The sequence below is a fragment of the Ammodytes marinus genome (genome assembly GCF_949987685.1).
Source record: "Ammodytes marinus genome assembly, chromosome: 19".
Classification (NCBI taxonomy): domain Eukaryota; kingdom Metazoa; phylum Chordata; class Actinopteri; order Uranoscopiformes; family Ammodytidae; genus Ammodytes; species Ammodytes marinus.
The window spans coordinates 17256471-17278643 of NC_137223.1; the positions used below are offsets into that span (position 1 = coordinate 17256471).

At 41.0% G+C, this 22173-nt stretch overlaps 1 protein-coding gene across 1 annotated transcript in view; it reads right to left on the minus strand.

Annotated features, from left to right (window-relative positions):
• plcb4b (phospholipase C, beta 4b) overlaps positions 1-21136 on the minus strand; it is a 69199-nt gene extending 48063 nt beyond the window's left edge. Inside the window, exons 1-3 of the mRNA XM_080048342.1 lie at positions 21001-21136; positions 17952-17997; positions 4526-4592 (exon numbers count right to left, since the gene is read on the minus strand). The gene's annotated coding sequence lies outside the window, so the exon portion shown is untranslated. The remainder of the gene's footprint in view (positions 1-4525; positions 4593-17951; positions 17998-21000) is intronic.
• Positions 21137-22173: the final 1037 nt, after the last annotated feature.

The following is a 22173-nucleotide window of genomic DNA, read 5'->3' on the forward strand; positions in this document are numbered from 1 at the left end:
GAAAACAAATGTGTCTACAAAGTTTAATTCTGAAAAGTTTAACTTCGAAGAGAGTTTTGATCTCACATTGATGACAAAAAATCTCCCTTTGTGCAGAACCGTTACTTGGGTAGAGATATATATAAAGTAATTGATATTTAATAGAGATAACAAAAACAAACTTGATACTGATTGTCCATTGGCTTATATGTTGCTTTTTTTGTTTTGTAATGTACAAAACATCTGTAATAAACATTTGTTTCTGAAGGATTATGGATGAGGAAGTATTAGGCAGTTGAGGAGAAGAATGTATTTTTCTTAGCTAATCGACCCTCTTCTTTTTCCTTCTTTGCCTTTTATAGTTGAGGATCACCCTGCTCACTCAGCCCTTGGTTACATAATTAACTTGAGCCTGGGATGGAAACTCTCTGTCTCACTCACACACACACACACACACACACACACACACACACACACACACACACACACACACACACACACACACACACACACACACACACACACACACACACACACACACACACACACACACACACACACACACACACACACACACACACACACACACACACACACACACACACACACACACACACACACACACACACACGATATATAGCCGCAAACAAGACTTTCCCACATTTTAATACATCAGTAGGATCTCCTTCACTTTCAAACCCAAGACATTTTACAGTTCAGTTTCCAGGGTTCATCCCTATTTTCAGTAAATGAAGATGTAATTTATTTTGTAAAACACACAACTAAACTGGGACACACACATCCACATTCTAAAAAAGTTCTATATATAGTCATCCACATCCACGCTCTGCCAAATTGAGTTACACAAAGAATTTAACACATGAACTAATAGATGGTGCATCCATCCACCTAATAAATGACGGCCTAAAGCCTTTGCCAAATGGTGGCTATTAGTGTGTGTCAGAGAGGGCCTGCTGACCCCAGGGTGAATGTCTACCCTCGCGGTAGGGAGGGAACACTGAGGACCCTCAGAGAGAACAAGAGGAAGGGAGGGAAGGAGATGAGAGCGGGGTTAGGGCTGCCCCCGGGTTATCTCCAATCTTAAATTAGAAGTATTTAGAGCATTGCATGTGTGTGTTTGGATGCAAGTGTGTCTGTTACAAAAAGGCACTTAGTCAGGGAGTTCCCTGAATGTAATGAGGTAGAGGGGCCAGGCTGACGCATTTGCACACTTAAGCCAAGCCAGCAACTGGGAAACCGCACTCTGGTTGAAACCTCCCCTGCCATCTGTAAACAGACAGTGTATCTGTATCACAACTGCTTTTATTGGTATGTATAACCGGTGCACAGGGTATTTGAATAGAATTGGAAAAGACACACGGGACAACACCAGACTAAAACTGTATTCCTGAAAATACTTTTAAAACTGACTTGGGAAATATATTACAGTGCAGTAGCCTTGTATGGGAAAATGTGTCTAAAATACAACTAGAAATCCTCAGTCTTCGCTAGCTGATTAAAATATGCAAGTGAAGTAACCAAATGGAATATGGAAAAGACCATTTTTCATGAGGTGATGGTGAGGAGATGGTATCCGTGTCTGCTTAATAATAGAAACATCAAACCAGAACACTGGTATTAGAAAGACTTGCAGTTGATTTTAAACAGTGTGAACTGTACCTTTGTCGGGACTTACCATGGGTATAGGGCATATTTGTTAAAAATAAAACAGAGGGGTAACATGAAAATATGATTGAAGAACAAGCATTTGTTCATGTACAGTATGTATACAACAAATATTTGTTCTGGCAGACGGATACAAGTTTATATTTGGGCTGCATAATGTTCCTGCTTTGATGGCCCCTAACAGAAATCAAACTGAAGAAGCACTTTTTGCTATTAAACATCCAGGTTATAATATTCCCAGAGTCATATGGGGACACAGCTAGAGGGTTTAGTCCAATCGTTTCATAAATAGATTAATGTTTCACTTGGAGGTGATGAAGGTAGGTGCAACCTGCAAAGGCCATTTAATTTGGGCATGGAAGTTATGTAACTGGCCTTTGCAGAGGGATGCCTGCAGAGTGAAAATACCAAATTATCCCAAAATGACTATGTTACATCACATACTCTGTGCTGAACTGCACTGTGCGGCACTGTGCTGTGTGACAGTCTCATTTAGACCAGATTAGGAGGTCAAAGGTTTGACTTGCTCAGCTACACATATCCTGCACAGGGCTCTTCAAGGCCAGGTTTTCCCAAACATGGTCAAAAATAGTGAGGATACACATGAACACACACAACACACTGTGGTTAACCTATGTGAAGTGTTTGAGAAGTCCCCCAAATTTCCTTTTGAAAAGGATTCCATTTTACACAGATTAACTCAGACAACTTGGATCCAGATCCTATTATGTTCCAAATGAATTTGAACTCAAAGTCCACATTGGAAGAGCATTGTCACATCTGAGATGCTAGCCTTGCAACCACTCTGCTAATGCTGTCTACCTCAGAGGGGGGAACACGGAGGACTGAGGGATAACCCAGCAAGAGAAAAGGAAAAATGTGTTAGAAATACATAGCATGAGAGTTGGAGACAAAGAGAACCGGGCAAGAGGCAGACAGGGGGAGGGAGTAGCACTGGCTGGGGAATATGGGATTTCACCCATTGCCCAAATAAGTACGTATTAAAAGTGAATTTGTGCCCTGCTGAGCTGCCGATAAGGCAGCCAGGAGAAATGAGCTTTGGAAATAGAACATGTCCATATAGAGAGGGGAGCTGTGGAGAGAGGGAGCAAGAAGGGGCCAGGGGTTAAATGCTTCCCCAGAATTGTTCACTGGCGTAAACCCAGTGAAAAGAGTCCCGGGTCCCTGTTGACTGACACAGACTGAGGGCCCACTGCGAGAATGATTGAGTATAGGCAGAATAACTATTGCCAAAGAAATTAGTGCTTTTAAAAGAGTCATGTTTTTAGCAATGTTTGAAAACACTATTGACGGCTTTATAACCTCAGTCAGCATCAGTCTTTCCCAGCCACTAGAGTTTTTGACTTACTAGACTTAAGACAGAAAGAAGAAAAACCTTTCTTGACAAACACCCCACAGATGTGCTCCTCTCTGACACCACTGGTCTCCATAGCAACCCCGCTGACCAGTAATATCCTCTAGCTTGCCTGGCTGCAGTGGCGTCACAGGCACGCACACAAAAACACCATGCACACACCAACAGGCAAGTTCCAGCAACTAAATGGGATCACAATGTGTTTTAATGGACAGAGGGACTCACTAGCCCACCCAGGCCAGCCACCGCCTCATCCCCTTAGCAGAGAACACACACATCTAAACAAAGACCAACTACTACCACCATCATCATTAAAAGCCCTGGACACACACACACACACACACACACACACACACACACACACACACACACACACACACACACACACACACACACACACACACACACACACACACACACACACACACACACACACACACACACACACACACACACACACACACACACACACACACACACACACACACACACACACACACACACACACACACACACACACACACACACACACACACACACACACACACACACACACACACACACACCAAGTCCCTTGATTCCCGTAAACAAGCCCTGTAATTGGCGATAAAAGATTATAGCTGGGAACTACACATTAGAGCTGGCTTGTTTTGTTGCTTTCCGGGGTACGTGCAAAAAAGCAAAACTAAAATTGTCTCCTTAATATTCACTCAGTTGAAAAAAAAGACAAATTACAAATCGATCTTTTCAGAACGTTTTGTAGGGCACAAGCATGAATACAGAAAATAAATAGCTTTCTGTCAATAATGCTTTTGTTTACCCACATTCAGATTCTGCTCAACATAGTTTTCTTTTAGAACAAACCCCTGTTGTCCATGGCACTGGGACTCGCCCTGTTACAGTAGTTATGAGTTAATAAGTATTTCTCACAGAAAAGAGATGGATCAATATTTGATAATTTCTTGTGAGAAATGGGTAAAGGGAGACACTGTACTTATAGCAGAGTTCAGACTAAATGTACTTGCTCTATAACAAGATCAAATCTTTGTTTTGTTTTTAAATAGCAAACAAATGAAATGATGTGCGACAGATTTGTGGTTGCTGTGAGGAAAACTTGACTTGTAGTGAGGCAGCAACTTTTGTCTATTGTTTTGAAATATAACAAGGTCTGTCATTGAGATGTGAAAATGGCTATTTGTACTAATATCATTCAAAGAGGCATCCATACCTATCCAGATTTGTGTAGTTGTTGGTGGTTGGTGTAATAACATGCCCCATACAGTTTTGGTCTATCAGAAGAATACAGTTGCTTTTGCCAATTAAAACTGTAATTATATGTAACTGCCACTTTGCTGAATGAATATTTTCGTGCTATGTTTTTTTTTTCTTAAAAGGTGACAGCAATTTGTTGTTCAAGCTTACATAATCGGTTGAAAAACAAAGGTCTGTACTGTATAAGTGGAAGGAGAATCTGAGTGTACTTACCAGGTAACAGACGAATGGATAGAAAACCCAGGGGAAGGGAAACACTGGAGGACAGCACTGGACCACTCTAAAGAGAGATCATTAAGGAGGGAGAGGGGGGGAGAGACAGAGAGAAGGAAAAAGGGACAAAACTGAATTAGTGAAGGGTAATTTTTGCAGATATCCAATTTGCTGCAGACTTCACCTTGTATTATATTACAGTAATATATTACAGATGCTTGTGTTGCCTTCAGGGGAGACACCGACACAAAAACAACGACAACGCTCCCACTGAGCCTCTCGTCCTATCTGGCTTTTGCATAATTGTAATCATTCCTCTGGCTTGTGCTTCATAAACTTTTAATAGGAAGCTGCTCTTAAGAAAGGCTGCCTGCCTTCTTCATAGAGAGTGGTGGAAATGAGCTCGCAAATGAGACAGACGGACCAACCTCCGTATGCATGTGCTCTTCTATAGCTTCTGAGTGCTGTGCTAGGCATGTCAATGAGGATAAAAGAGACTACAAGCTTCACATGTAGAAGGGACAGACATTGAGACAAAGCTGAAGAGGAACAAAACATTACGTAAGAAGGGGGGTTATCCTCCCCTTGTGTTTTTCTGTCTTGTCTGTCCTGCAGACAAGACAGATTCCTTGACATTTCCTGTACTTAGCAGTGAGTGACTGTGATTGGGTTTGGGTCTCTCCGCCTCACCTCATCATCATTACATCTCCATCTTGCTTTGCTGGGTGCAGGACAGGAACTGTGGTGCTAATGGTTTCTTTATACAAATCACTTTGCAAGATAAACTTTGCCAGATTAGCACATGTATGTTAAATTTGTTAAAAAAAAATATACATATTTAAAAAGTATCCTGTTACCCATTTTATAATAACAAAAATACACACACACACACACTTATATCGAACGCTTAAATTATTTTTGTGATTTTTTATTTTCTTTCTTCATTTTCGAAAGAAACTCAGCTATATCCAACAATTAAGGCATAAAACAAACAGGGTCATGATTTACACAGCTCTTCATGTGACCAATGTAGACGAAAGTCAGCACTATGTAATGGCTACAAACAACAACCTAATAATATGCATAACGCTTCCACACACACTAGCAATCACTTCAGTCCCTCCCTATTGACAGCAAGTGGTCCAATGGGCACTTATTGGACTCTCTTTGTGGGGTTGAATAGATGGAGTATGTAATCATGGTACTGATTGAACAAACTGTGTCTCTAATCCACCATTGATACAGAAGGGTAGTATGACCAATCATAAGGTTGAATACAAGGAATATTAGGGCATAGATAGCTCTGTACAAGGCCACATTTTCCTTGGAATATATTGTTTTAACCGTCCACAGCAAATTGTTTACTTAGTGAAAAAAAATGAATGATGAATTGAGTTATGGAGGAAATTATTAAAGTATTGAATATTTCTTCGACATGCAATCTGTCATGGATTGGTTAATATTGACCCTGCTCCATCCATCCTATCTTTGGAATCGCATCCAATCCATCCCTCTCTCTCTCTCTTTCCCTCCTCTTCATGTGGATGAGCCTCTCCCATAGTGGCAGCTTATGTGGATCAAATATACTGCATGTCAAGTGGCATCACTGTCCGAGAGCTGTTCAATGTCCTCTGCCAGGGGAGAGGAACAGTGACTATGCTCAGCACCACAAAAAGGGAAGCCATGTCAAAGATGCAGAGACCAGTATGTGTTTGTCTTTTAATTATTATCATCATCATCATCATCATCATTATTATTATTAAACGCTAAGCTTTTTGGTGAGAACACAAGACGGATAAGACAGCTTCAGGGAATATAAATATACAGACAGACAGGGGACCACACTTAATTAAAATAGGGGTAAGTTATCCAGTAGAAGTATGAATTTAAGAGCACACTAATTATGCCAGGTGATCCCGTCAGGCAGGTCATAGTCAGGACTGTGGGACAGCTAAGTGTCCGTATGTAGGTTCATAGAGTCTTAAATGCTGTGTAAAGAAGAAAGGGTCTGGCCATGAAATCCCTTTGAAGTTAACAGTGACATTTTTTAATTATTTCTTAAACATAAAGCTGAAAATTAAGCACTAAAATAAGGTTAGAGTACATTTTCCACCATAGACCAATGTTGGATCTTCAGACAGTGCTGAGTGGAGATACGGCTGTAAGCTTCATAACACTATTATTTTCAATTCTATTCATCATCCAGTCTTGTTCCTTTTCAGAACAACTGTACAAGCAAACTCCAGCGCAAACACGCTGCCATGGAAACTCCCAGCATGCACCACTACCTGTATAGTCCACTGATGGATACATAATATCAAACAAAGGATGTACTCTGTTAACTGATAGGCTCCCTCCCTCTACCCTTTCTGTGTGTGTGTTTAGTGTGTGTGTATTTTTAGAGGGTGCTATTTCAGGTAACATCCAGCCGCGCAGTAATAATTCCTTTGATTAGGGCAACAGGTAAGAGGAGGGTAATCTGACCCCTGCCTACCAGAGGATTTAAAGGGTACACAGTGGCAGTTCTAACCATCATCACTCAACCAGTGACAGCTCTACAGGGGAACATCACAGGGGTGCTGAAAGGACAGCACTGTTAACACAGCCAACCACACACACTCCCACAGGTAGGTAGATAGATAGGATATGTCAAGGGAAGTGACATTATCCATGTTATTTGGAATAGCCTTATCTAAAAATAAAACACACACACACACACACCAAGTGAATAACTAATGACTGGAAGGATGTCAGCCACAAAAATGTTTCTTGTGAGCCAGTTTGAGCGTGTGACTGGGTGGATCAAGAGCTCAAAGTATATGTCTCCACCTCAGATATCGAGCCAACCTGTATATGCGGAGAGGCAGCTCTCTGTGGGACTCTCTTTTGGCCACTCCGCTGCCATGAGCAGCACCTGTCATGTGCTCCCTGATGTGAGCTATCTTCCTCTTTTATAATGCTCTTTTGAGAGTTCCTGTCAAGGGATCACACAACACTAATTCTCTGGCCAGAGGAGCACTCTGAGAAAACCCCGCCCTTGTTTAAAATGCAGCTGTGTCCCATAGGGCGGCCTCTCTGAGAGGGTCCAAGTAGGGTCACCAGATTGGAAAGTGCTGAAGCAGTGAGACCTTAAAAGGAAGTTTATTCTATATCTTCATTGTAAAGCACGATTCTATCAAATCTAAAGAAACACTGATAAGTAAAAATGACTGAAGTCCATCACACAGATTGGATGTTTTAAAGTGAAGTACAACTTGGATGTTACGGCCTTAGCCGTATGTATTTTCTTGTCTGTTTTTCCTTCATAAACGTTTTCTCCTGTTCCTGATGGATTGTAGGAAGTTGGTGTAGTGATTGTCCTTTTGTCTATAGGTTTTATTCTGGCCTACTGTAGCCAACGCCTTTTGTTTAACAGCTTTTACACCGCCTGTGAAAGCCGGGGACATTTTGAAAAAGCAGTTGACCAGCACAAAAAATATTTTGAATGCATTGTAGAAGTTTCACTGCCGGTTTTCTAGTTTTGACTTATTATGGTGATATACACTCACCAGCCACTTTATTATAGACACCAGTTCAATTTCTTGTTAACACATACAGTCATATGAAAAAGTTTGGGAACCCCTCTCAGCCGGCATTATAATTGACTCTGCTTTCACAAAAAAAATATAAAAGTGGTATGTATTTAATTTACCAGGAACAGCTAAGTACTGGGATGTTTTCCAAACAAAGATTTTTTGAAAAGCAGTATTTGGTTGTATGAAATAAAATAAAATGTGAAAAACTGGCTGTGCAAAAATGTGGGTACCCTTGTGGTTTTGTTGATTTTAATGCCTGTAACAGCATGTAAAACTGATGACTTTAAACACAAAGTTGGTTGGATTATGTTGTTAAGCCTTGAACCTCATAGAAATGTCTGTTTAATCATGAGAAAATGTATTTTAGGTGCCTAAATGCAAGTTGCACTTCTCTTTGACTCTCTGCTGAAGTGAGACAGAATGGGATCATCAAAACAGCTCCCAAAAGATCTGAAAAACAAAGATTGTTTATTGTCATGGTTTAGGGGAAGGCTACAAGAAGCTTTCCCAAAGGTTTCAATTGTCAATTTCTACTGTAGGGAACGTTGTCAGGAAATGGAAGGACACCGGCACAGTGGCAGTTAAACCCAGGTATGGCATACCAAGAAAAAAACAGGAGCGGCATAGGTGGAGGATTGTGAGAATGGTTGCACACAACCCACAGATCACCTCCAAAGACCTGCAAGAACATCTGGCTGCAGATTGTGTATCTGTACATCGTTCAACAATTCAGCGCAATTTGCACCAAAACATCTGCTTTTTATAAAGACCAAATAACTTAATTTTTGTCTCATCAGTCCAAAGCATTTTCTTCCAATATGAATCTGGCTTGTCTAAATGAGCTTTTGCATACTCCATGCAACTGTATCTGTGGCGTGGGCGCAGAAAGGGCTTCCTTCTCATCACCCGGCCATACAGATGTTTTGGTGCAAATTGCACTGAATTGTTGAACCATGTACAGATACACAATCTGTAGCCAGATGTTCTTGCAGGTCTTTGGAGGTGATCTTTGGGTTGTGTGCAACCATTCTCACAATCCGCCGCATATGCCGCTCTTGTACTTTTCTTGGTCTGCTAGACCTGGGATTAACTGCAACTGTGCCTGTGTCCTTCCATTCCCTGACAACGTTCCTTACAGTAGAAATTGACAATTGAAACCTTTGGGAAAGCTTCTTGTAGCCTTCCCCTAAACCATGACAATGAATAATCTTTGTTTTTAAGATCTTTTGGGAGCAGTTGTGATGATCCCATTCTGTCTCACTTCAGCAGAGAGTCAAAGAGAAGTGCAACTTGCATTTAGGCACCTAAAATACATTTTCTCATGATTAAACAGACATTTCTATGAGGTTCAAGGCTTAACAACATAATCCAACCAACTTTGTGTTTAAATTCATCAGTTTTACATGCTGTTACAGGCATTAAAATCAACAAAACCACAAGGGTACCCATATTTTTGCACAGCCAGTTTTTCACATTTTATTTTATTTCATACAACCAAATACTGCTTTTCAAAAAATCTTTGTTTGGAAAAGATCCCAGTACTTAGCTGTTCCTGGTAAATTAAAGACATACCACTTTTATATTTTTTTTGTGAAAGCAGAGTCAATTATAATGCCGGCTGAGAGGGGTTCCCAAACTTTTTCATATGATTGTATAACTAATCCCCCAATCACATGTCAGCAACTCAATGCATTTAGGAATGTAGACCTGGACAGGACAACTTGTTGAAGTTCAAACCTAGCAACAGAATTCGGGAATAAAGGTGGTTTAAGTGTCTTTGAACATGGCATGGTTCATGGTGCCAAACGGGCTGGTCTGAGTATTTCAGAAACTGCCGATATACTGGGATTTTCACGCACAACCGTCTCTAGGGTTTACAGAGAGTGGTCCGAAAAAGGAAAAATATCCAGTGAGCGGCAGTTGTGTGGACGAAAATGCCTCGATGATGTCAGAGGTCAAAGAAGGATGGTTAGACTGGTTCGAGATGATAGGAAGGCAACAGTGACTCAAATAACTACTCGTTACAACCAAGGTATGCAGAATACCATCTCTGAACGCACAACAAGCTCAACCTTGAAGCAGATGGGCTACAGCAGCAGAAGACCCCACCGGGTGCTACTCCTGTCCGCTAAGAACAGGAAACTGAGGCTACAATTCTCACAGGCTCACCAAAATTGGACCAAAGAAGATTGGAAAAATCTTGCCTGGTCTGATAAGTCACAATTTCAGTTGCGAGGTACAGATGGTAGGTTCAGAATGTGGCGTAAACAACAACCATGCCACGTTCAAAGTCACTTAAACCCCCTTTCTTCCACATTCTGATGCACGGTTTGTACTTCAGCACGGTGTCTTGACCACATCTACATGCCTGAATGCATTAAATTGCTGCCATGTGATTGGCTGATTAGCTATTTGGTTTTACAAGATATTGAACAGGTGTACCAGACAGACAGACAGACAGACAGACAGACAGACAGACAGACAGACAGACAGACAGACAGATAGAATAATTTTCTCTGTGATGCTTTCAAAAGCAAGCTCCCTGAGGGCCAAATAAGAGGCAGCAAGCGAGGGTAAAATCAATGCAGATAGTAAAAGGTGAGAGGAAAGCGTTTATTTATTTATTTAAATATATTTTTTGGGCATTTTTATGCTTTATTGATAGTGCAGAGAGACAGAGGTGAAATGGGGAAGAGAGGGGAGTGACATGCAGAGAACGACCGCGGGTGGTAATCGAACTCCGGGTCTGCTGCTGGGCCCGGCCCGAGGGGGGGGATGCCCTACCAACTGAGCTAAGGGCGCCCCAGAGAAAGCGTTTCTATAGAGAAAAACTCTCCTTTTTCCTTTGAGAATAATGGACGACTGTCTTCAGCAACTACACACTTTGGTCTGGGTCACTCACACACATACACAATGGGAGAACCCTTTTAAACCATTGTGCTGGCTAATTGGTTGTTTGAAATAGCAGCAATAGAGTTCAGGATCCAGGGCCACTGTCACAAGGACACATTTTACCAAAGATTGGAAACCATTCAACCTCCTCTAATACTGAGAGAGCTATTATACACCTATTACTTGGAACTCTGTATAGATAAAGCCTCTGCAGAAAGCTGCAAAGGCACTACAGAGTTACTTTAGCAATTTGGGACATATAATACAGTAATTCATATCCGGCACATGAGAGGAAGCATGTTAGGGAACAGGGCTGAGATGGAAACTCATGATAATGAGAAAGAGAAGTGTTCTCTGTTCCCTCACAGGCTCAAATAGTGATTTACTCAGTCTTATATATCCAAAATGTTTCATGTAGTTTTTAACAGCACTTGCCGTTACTAAAGTAACCAAGGGTGTTTGCCAAATTAACCAGGACAGAAATATTAAGGATAAAAGGTGTTATGCTGAATATTATCTTATCCTGTGGCTTATATTAATACCGTGGCTTTTCCATGAAAATAAAATTAATTTAAAAAAGGATATATATATTTATATTATTATCTAAATATTATTGTATTAATTAAATATTATTATTTATATCATATATTTATACTCATCTATTCTAAGACTTGACCTAATAAGACTTTGGCCTGAAAAACTGACCTAGGTAGAAATTCCCAGTAAATTTACATAACACAATTTGTGTGTGAAAGGGGCTTTTTCACACAAGGCCTTGGGTGAAAATAACAAACAATTTATTTCAGTGACTGTACTACAACAAAACCACCAGTCATATAAGTCATTCCTTATCCACACTCTGGCAAGTTCGATAACTGATCTCCATCAGCGTGGGTTGAATAAAATTCAAGGATTGAGTCATTTTTAACTGGACCATGTAAGACAAACATTGTTGTGAATCACACAACTATTGTGTTTTGTGACTCACCACTTTACACCTCTCGTTCACATTTTTCTTTCTTTACAGTCATCACTTTCTATGAGAACTGATTCACCAACTGAGGAGAATGCATCTGACAACACAACCACACAACATACACAAACACACTGCAAGTAGCCTGGACATTCAAACTCTGTTTGAGAAGTAAGACTTTGCATGTGTTGTCAAATTGATCAAGATTATCTTTGTGTGTGTTTTGTGTTGTCCTAGGTTGCAATGTATTGAGCTACCAGGGCCACCGTATATGCTGTATATATTGTCTATAATTGTGTGTTCTAAGGGGAAAAAAATGTGTCTGAACATTTGCCAAGATTTACAATACTCAACTTCTGCTTTGACAGTTTTCTAAACTTTACACTACTTCCACCGTTTGTTATGAAAGCCATCTAAATGGATTCATGTGCTAAGCCCTAAAGTTTGTTTAAGTGACATGCGAGAAGTGTCTGATGAAAAATGGCTGGGGACCTTCAACAAATATCTGGCACCGTCCGGAAATCCGTTTGAGGGAACTGTTTGTCTGTTCTACTGTGTTTATACTAGGCCCACAATCTGTTTGTTTCCCTCGGACCTCGAGTTCAGGAAGCATTCTTTAATGATTGGTAAACTCCTAACGCCTGACAAAAACACCATTTAGATTTGTATATACCAAAAAAAAAAAAAAAAAAAAAAAGGCATAAATTAGGGCCATATTAAATATGTCATGCTATTACACTCACAGCCATTAGATTATGCAAGTCAATAATAAAACAGGAGACAATTGTGCCATGCTCTGTATTCTACATTTCAACCTATCTGAGCAGGATAAGCGATAAGCTCGGCTGCTAAATGTTACATAATTGCTTGGACTTGTTATCTGTTACAGTAGTGGGCTGATTAAAGATGCTCTTCTGAAACACAGACACACACCATTTTTCTTTCCTTATCCAGACAGACAAAGCCAAGAGCAGTGCTGTATAAAACATTTTTTAAATTAAAGAGAGGAAGAAGCAACATTCCTGCTGTCTATCTAGTCATCTGATCTGTACGGCGAGTCATGTGTTGAAGCAGTTTTACAGGCTCGGCAGCGTGCTTTAGGCTATAATGTGTTCTTCTGTTTTCAGCGACCCAACTTCTGTTTTCAAACGGCTTTCTATCTTAGCGTGAAAAAAGGTCCCGTTTCCTCTGAAATGGACAAATTCTACAAATAATTATTCTGCAGAAAAGACATGAGTAAAGAGGTGACTTGAGAGCCATTTGCTTTTTATATAGCTTGATTTGATTAGATTATTTTGCTTAGAAAGATTTTTATTTATGCATGTGAAAACATCACAACCAGCACTGATTTTTTATTCTCTGCTCAATGAAGCCTTTGTGTGAGAAAACCCAGTGATTACAGACATGACTTGGTCACTCACTTTACGTCACACACAAAATCAATCAATACATAAATAGAAAATGTAAAATTAATTATTCAATCATTAAATGTCTCAAGGTTTCTTGATTCCACTTCTCTATTATTGACAGTGCTATAAATGTACTTTTTATTTTGTTGACTTGAATGATCCTCGTCAGTATATTGTAAAACCCTTTTCTCTCCATCATTGGGCTGGCTCGGTAATAATAGCTATCCAGGAGAGGATGGTGCAAAATCAAGTTTTGCATTCTGGAGCGAAGGTCGACAGTTTAATTGGAAGTGCAAATTGCGTTCACATGTATCCCCATAGTGGATTGAGCCATGGGTAGAGTGAGTGTGCACACTGCAAGCGTGTGTGCATTAACACAAGGAGAAGAGGGGGAGGGCGGAGGTAAAAAGCAAAGAGTGTAGGGGTGGCTAACCGCTCTCCTGTTCAGTTCCAAAGTATTTATAGAGCCACACGTGTAGCTGAGCTACAATTATTATGGTGGAAGTGTTGTTTTTTTACTTTCTGACGCCTCCTTCACGTAAATATTGACTTGATGACGCTGGTGTGAGAGTAAGCAGCTCCCTCTCTTTCTATCCGCTTTTCTTTTTTGGCTCTCCATCCCTCCTTCACTCGATGTTGCTGGCGGAGAGTCTGCAGAGAATACCCCCTGTCATTAGATTCACCCTCCAGTCACACTTACCCTTGCAGTAAAGACGTGCACTCTCATCTTTGATCTCTCTTTCTTTGAGTAGCAAATACTGTGCTGGCATATTAATCCACAGAAGCTGGACCAGTGAGGGTTGAGACCGGGTTTTGATCACGTATGTTGTTTTAGAAGCCGAGACTGATGGAGGGGTGTTCAGAAGAGAGCACAAGCCATGCTGGGATTTATTGAGCCTGTTAGCATTGTCACAGGCCAATAGAACTGAGCATCTCTGACAATAAAGATGGTTTTTATGTAGCTCATCTCAAGACCTTGACTTTGTTAGCTTCACTTGATCATAAAAGAACTGTTTCTTATAGACATTAGTGTGGCTTAAAGCTACTACGAGTAAGTCGGCACGTTGGCGACACCTTTGAACAAAAGCGGTAGTATTATTACGACGCCAGCTGTCGTGAAGCTGTTTGCTTGCTCGTGCAGGGCTGCAAGATTCAAATAATCAGGAAGCAATATGGTGCGTGTCCGTGTGTGGACTCTTTTCGGCTCGGTGAGAGTGGTGGTGACACAGCATATACTAATGCCAGTAAGTGCTAAACACACCTGATTGCAATGAGTTGATGCATTGTCACCTCTCACGGAGCTGAACGAGTCTTTAGTAGGCTACCGCTCATTCATTTAGGAGTAAACACTGCAGTCTAGGTTCACTCCGTGAAATTGTGTAGGCCTATACGTTGCTTGGCAACGCCCTCCCACCCGCCTATCACTCTCCCTTTTTTGCTTTTCTTCATTGCATTTTCTTTTTTTGCTTTGATGGTTCAGCCCCGTTATCAATTATGACGACAAATAACTGTCTCAAACAAGGCTCCCGCTCCCCTTCTAGGGTGACCAGATCGCATTTCCATTACTTTTCACACGTCCCGCAAATTGAGACGTTGTCCCGCATTGTTATTGAAAGTGAGCCCCCCTTTTTAAATGCGTGTTTTATAATCTGGTAGCCTATATATCCGATAGCTGTGTGGAGACAGCAGTCTGTGAGTGTGCGTCTCTCCGTTTGTCTCTGTGTGTGTGTATCGCACTGTCGGGGGGCTGCTGGGCTCATTGGGCTCTGTGAAGGTGCTGCCTGCTTCAGCATTTCCTTTCTGTTACTTCAAAATAAAAGCCAACTCACGTTTGTCAAGTGAAATGCTTATGTGAAGCCAGTGAAATGCTTTTAATGTGAAGCCGCAGCCTTAACTCTATTTGTTTAACAGTAGCTAACTTAACTGCTGCGCGCTGATCTAAAGATAGTGTTTTTTAATATAGAAAGCCGTGTCTCTGGCATTACCGGTGGTGACACGAGTTTATTTTGCTAAAGAAAACGGCACTTTGTCCCGCACAAACGTAGTCTTTGTCCCACATCTGGTGAATTGGGATCTGGTCTCCCTATCCCCTTCCCTCACCTGGAGCCATAGGCTTCTCAAATCGCGTTCCTGCGCCACACTGAAATCTGCGACCAATGCGGATATGTGACCATAGAGCATGCACGCGTGAACCGAAAATCGGACTGGGTGTACGACCAGATCAAATGCAGTAATAAAAACTATATAAAAACGTCTTTCTTTGCACTGATGGACTTGTTTGCTGTTAAAGGTAATTTATGATTATGAGAGGAAACATGAGGCTGTTTAAAAGATATTTAAAAGTTACTCGTTGCCGCTTTAAGTACACAACATTCTAACTGTACCAGACAGTCCTGGATGCTGTACCATTGCGAACTGAATTGCACAAATATTTAAATCAGAAATGTTGCTTTTGTTCAGAGCCTCCACTATTTGTATTACAGAACAATCTGCCTCAACAACATTTTTGTTTTGCTACTTCAGAGAGGCCAATGACATTTAAAGCTTTGATTAATTTTGAAAGCACCATCTCCTCTTCCTCCAGTGACTGTCACTGCAATCTTTTCAATGAATGTCAAGGTCTTATATTGTGCTGAATACATGCAAACACTTGAAACAGGAATTGATTTATGTATGTTGACTTGGTTACTGATGACGTCGCTGGTAGTGTAGGCATTGGTGATTTGTTGATGCTCGGCTGCTAATGGCCTTTGAGGCACTATTGAATCTACATTAGATGAGCCGGATGTCTTTTATTACTACTTCTGTTTTTTTTATGAGGAAGAACCCTGAACTTAATGAAACATAGCAACCTTAATGTGAGTCTTCATACCGACGAAACTGTGCCAAATTCATGTTTAAATAAACAGCCATTTTATCCCTCACTGACCACAACAAGGGGAACTTTGTTTCCCTCTATCATATCTTTGATAGGATACAGCCAAATTAGGACAAAATGGAAAAACTGCGGAATTGGTCCCAGGGATTGTGAACCACAAGAGACTTTTAGGCAAAGTAATAACTTACAAATACAAATCCCAACACGAAGAGGGTCCCTGATCAAAGGCTTGGTGAGAACCTATGACCTAGTGATGTGAAAAGTCATATACACATGTTTGACATTTACTCAAAGCCTTAAGAGTCCTGTGGTATGTGGGAAACATAGATTACAGTAACGACCAAAAAAGCAAAAATAAACAAACTAACAGTGAGAAAAGAAAGACATTGTACTAAAAATATAAAAAGGGGAAATAAATTATGATGTGACAATGAACAATGCATTTAGGTTACAAGCCTAACTACCAGTGGGTTTTTATTAAAGAGCTGCTGAATTATCCATTTTCATCCGACAGCAGATATTACCACACAGTGCACTGAATTTAAATATTTATGCATACAAAATATTTCTCCTCTGGTTATATCTAGCAAATAACAGGGCTTTGAAATGTTAAAACTCAGCGGGATAATCTCAGATATAAAAATGTTATGAAGTGAGAGACGAACACAACGTAGGAATCCTTTCATACAGAATGTGATGCTTGATGTTTTAAAAATAGATTTCTTTTAAAGGATTTGTATGGATTATTTTCAACATTCTAACAATGTTTTTTTTTTTACTTAAAGCAATGAAGTTGGTCACTGAAGAAGTCAAGCTATAAAACTAAACTTGTGCTGCCTTTTCCAAAACAAACTATCATCTTTTGTTTCGAACAATAGCTAGATAGAAGCAAATATAATCTAGGCATTATTAAAATGTCCACCTTAAACGCTTAAAGCATCTGAAAATCAATCCAGCCTAGCCAACAGCCAGCCTTCATGCAACACATCACTTTGTTAATACGGAACATATTATAGCGAGCAATCACTTCGCAGCCCCATTAGAGTTTCTAGCTCGGCACAAGGGAGCACACGCAACCTGCTTATCAATGAGTGCTGTCTGGCTGTGCATCTGAGAAAGCTGCACTTCGGGTCTTGCATGATAGATGCGCTGAGAAATAAGGGTTCTTGCTTTCATCATTAAGCAAAAATCCAATAAAATGTTAGTCATATCCAGCTCCCAATGCAACTTGTTTGCAACGGTGAACACTTCGAAAGAGAGAGCATCTGTATTCTCTAATGAGACCACTGCAACCCAGCAGAAAAAGGCAAAATAGGAGTTGGATAGATAACTGCTGTAAATATTCAATCATTATCATTCCACACTCCCGGTTACATAACTTGTTGTATAGACCTACAGGCAGGATCAGGCCATATGGTTCATACACATTATTCACACACTTTGATCAATTTCCTTAATTCAGACTAAGCTATTAATATGCAATCATGAAGCAGGTGCTCTTAAAGGAAAAAACTAAAATTGAAGAGGGCTGCCTGTGTGATACCAAATTCAGAGAGCTTTTTCATCAATTGCTACCATATGGTATTAGCCAGCAGGGCTGTTACACAGAAGCTAACTGGGATTGAGTCAAGATGACAGGGAAAGAGATGAGCTGCATTCACCACTGGGAAGGCAGGGACCGAACAAGCTCAAAACTCACCAGTTCAGCATCAATACTGTTCAGCGGGAGAAGCTCATGTCTTGGCCTGCAGAGACAAAAAAGGACATACGGTGAGAAGGGGAGAGAATTTCATAAATCACGGAGGCCCTGAATCTGGACTTATTTGGCCGAGGACTCCCTATACACAGTAGGAAGGGGCCGGAGCCGAGACAAGCCACACAGACAGAGATGAGCACATACCACATCCCGTGAATCCCCTGCCAAAGAAAACATCCAGTAAATCACAATATCGACAAACGGCTTCACAACAGCCTCAGCTTGTCAGACTTATATATAGAAAGCATGTCGGGGACTGTGATTCAACATATTTTCCACATAGTAGCACAACAGTGCTTGTGTGTTGGACTATCAATCACTCTGGCTTGTCAGTCTTGCATTTATAGATCTCACTGTGGGGCCTTAAAACATCTGTGACTATGACTGACGGCTTTGTCGAGGCTGCTGCGAGGAGAAACTGCGCTGTGATAAAAACCTGATAGCCCCATCAAAACAAAGCGACAGAGTTGGAGACAGCCGAGCTAATCAAGACCAGACCCTGCTAATTATAGGAAGAAGCAGCGCAAAATAAATAGGAGAGGAAACAAGCAAGGGAGCACGGCAGCCTTCAATCAAAGAAAAACAAGCAATCCAGTACAGTAAACCCGCAGGCACAGATGGATTCCAACTTGAAGTCCCAGTAGAATAAACCCCGCTAACCTTCCAGCAATTTAATATGATGCTGGCAAGTACGCCACTGTGAAAACATACAAACAGAGCAAAAGAGATTTTCTCACTTCAACCCTAGAGCTATGGTCAAGCTCACCATAGAAATACAAGCCTCCCAAAAGATAACACAAGGCAATGCCTACCTGACATACACCTCATTTGTTTAATTAATAAACTGTAATAATTGCAAGGCTTGGCATGTGTGATCCAGGAATGAGATATTTTTTTAACTTAAAATATTGTTATTCTGTCTGGATGAATGCACAGTGGGGTCTAAAAAAATACTGAAACCTTCAACCTGTCCAGTTCTGAACAGTACATTTAATTGCACTACCCACCCTGCCTGTGTTGTGCAGCGTAACAGCTTACATGCTATACTTTTCCAGTTGGCCATACTAGGGTGATTTCACTCAAAACAGTCTCCTGTGTACGTGTATGGGGACTGGCAAGTTTGAGGAAAATATTACATTTCTTAAAGATAACTGATCGGTAACCAGAAAAAAATGTAGTCCGCAATCTCTAGAATATAAGTGATACCAATATGGCATGATAAAAAGTATACTTCGCTTTGTTCCGCACACCATTAACACTAAAAATACTAGTGGTTGATAAAATCATGATCACAGTACTGCACATGAAAAGAAAAATAAGGATTACCATTCAAGTCCTAATCAGGCAGCAGGATAAACACTGTACTGTGTAGCACCTCCTGAAAATAACCAAATAATTCCATAAAATGCACTGACCACCGAGTGCATCAAATAAATAACACTTACAAGTTCATCTGGGCCAAAAAAAAATTAAAACACCTCAGTTAGCCTTTAAGCTTCTTAATCCACCTCTCTTCATCAAAACGCCTAGCAGTCCGAGTTTTAAGCCACAGGTGAGGGATTGTCATTATGCGAGGGACGGGAATGTTTGCCCCCGTAATCACGAGTGAAAGGTTTATGCAGCACTGTCAATAAGCCATAACAGAATGCGGCTCCCAGAACATGACGGTAAAGTGTAATAATAAGTGAACAGAGCAAGTCGATGTGAACAGGTGGAATATCTGACGCAAAAGGTTTGTTAAGGGACCATCTTTAACCGTTCATCAATTATTTTGTTTTAGCCTGCAAAGCCAAAGAAAAAAACGTGCACAGAATATAACATGATGGACTATTTGCACTGCAAATAAGCCTGCGTACGGAGTCACCCACAGCTTATTCCAGAGCAAACAACACTCTCTGCCTCCCAGGAGCGATAAAAACTGGTTTTGAAAAACAGGAACCCACTGGGTGATTCAATGTCAAACTTAGCAACGCCGTCATTTGTAGGCCTATCTATCACTGTATCTGACGTTGATTTAAGATAGACTCATTGTAAAGGTATAGCTACACTGACATGTAATATTCAGTATTCAACATCTTTTTCACTCATGATGAAAGTGGACTGTATGCACTGGCAACAGACCAACCACAAAGGCCTGCAGTAGATCACCATAATATGATACTGTTTTATAAATGTACTGCTCTATGATTAACCATCGATGTGACATTAGGTGTGCTTGAATAGACAAACAAACCCCCTTTTGTGTGTGAGAAAACAGGCTGGTACTTTCTAGTCGCCCTGACAGCTGATCATTGACACTGCTGTCTAGGATGTAGCCTATACTGTACACTATGCATGCACCAGATTCAATTAACATAATATTAAGGTTATTTGGCATTAATAGAATGCAATTATTATAGTAAATCAGCACAACATGTAGGTTACACGCAGCTGCTTACATTTAAATGTGACATAAAAAGCTATGCTACGTCGGGTTTGTCAAATCACTTTTATGGTCACTGTACACTGTGCTTGTCATCGGCCGGGTGGCTGGCTCCTTATCTGTCCCGCAACAGCTAGCTCCACTGGCTAACCCCCAGCCCATGGAAACATCAAAAACCTCTGCTGTTCACCTAGTTTTCAAGCCGCGGCGACTCTCAGTTGTATCACAAATATTTGGAAACGAAGAGCCGAGCAGAGCGACAACACATTCGATACCAAATTGCTAAAGGTTTATTTTGAAACGTCTGGCTAGCTAGCTAGCAAAAGCTACTGTCTCCAGCTGTGTATGTGTGTGTGACTGACTGGCTGACAGACAGACAGAGTGAGGCGGCGAGAGGATGTGTGATGTCTGAATGATGCGAGCAGGATTTGGAAGAGTGTGCCTTGGAAAGCTGATGGAGTTTTAAAATGAAATAGACATAATACAGTCAATTCAAGTCAGCACATTGTTTAACGGAGCAGACTGTACGGTAACCCTGGATATTAACACAGCGTTATGGTAGTTTCTTACGTGATTTCGGTGCTGCAGACGGCTCGGGACGGGTTTAATCCGGAATTCCGGCGGAAAGAAATTATGCTTTGCAGAGTCGGGTTTTTTTCTCTGTGTGTCTGTTTCTTCCCGTCTCCCTCCGACTGTCTGCTCTGTCTCACTACCGCGGAGTGTCGGTGCTCTTGTACCACTCGCCCTCCAGTGGAGAATGAACGGCCCTAATACGCTTTGATTAGGAACCCCTCTTCAGCTGTGCAGCGCACGCGCCTCCCCACCATCATCAAGCGTGCCTGCGCGTGAATGTGAATGCGCGTTCGTGCCTGTCTGTTTATGTGTGCGTGTGTGTACGTGTTTATTTGTGTGCGTTTGTATGTGGTGTGTGCGTGCATGCGTGTGTGTGTTTGCACGTGTGTGAGTGAGTGTGCTTAGGGATGACAGAGTGAGTGAATCATCCAGCAGAAACACATCCAGCTTCTCCCTGCCTTTCCAACAGCTGACTACTGTAGCTGCCATGCGTTGATGAAGACAAACACAACCCACCCCCTCCTCCCTTTGTAAAGTCACACTAATGCCGCCCTGTGTTTCCTACTGTGTGTCTGAATGTCTGAGCAGTGAGTTCATTCCCCATTAATATTTATTAACTATGGCATCACCTCATGGAATAACCTATTCCGATTGCAGAGATAGGCTATTGCAATAGTTTTTTATTTTGATTATACATAACTTATAGGCCTATTTTAGAAAAGAGTGTAGGGGAGAGTGGGGTTAAGTGAGACACTTTTTACATTTGCTCCCCTCTTAAGGAGCTAAAATGATTTAGCAGTCAATTTGACACATTTCCCATTAATTCAGGATGTTTCCTAGCAATGGGAATGATCAGAATTTATTCAGGACGAAGAGTAGTGAAAATATGATTGGTTTAAAAAAAATTGTCTTGTGTCTCACTTTACCACAGCTTAGGGGTAAACTGAGACAGACCAGATAAATCAAGGGGGTAAACTGATCCACTTACTTTTTCCACTCTGAAACTACCATTACAACACACGTTGTAACAGTTAGAATCCTGACAGCGAGCTTGAAAACCACATAAGCCTATTCATGAACTAATGTCAGGCTAGTAACAGAATCATGGGGTTTGGTCAATTAAACACATGTTCTTTCTAAACACTTGAAAGTAACTCTGATCAAATACAA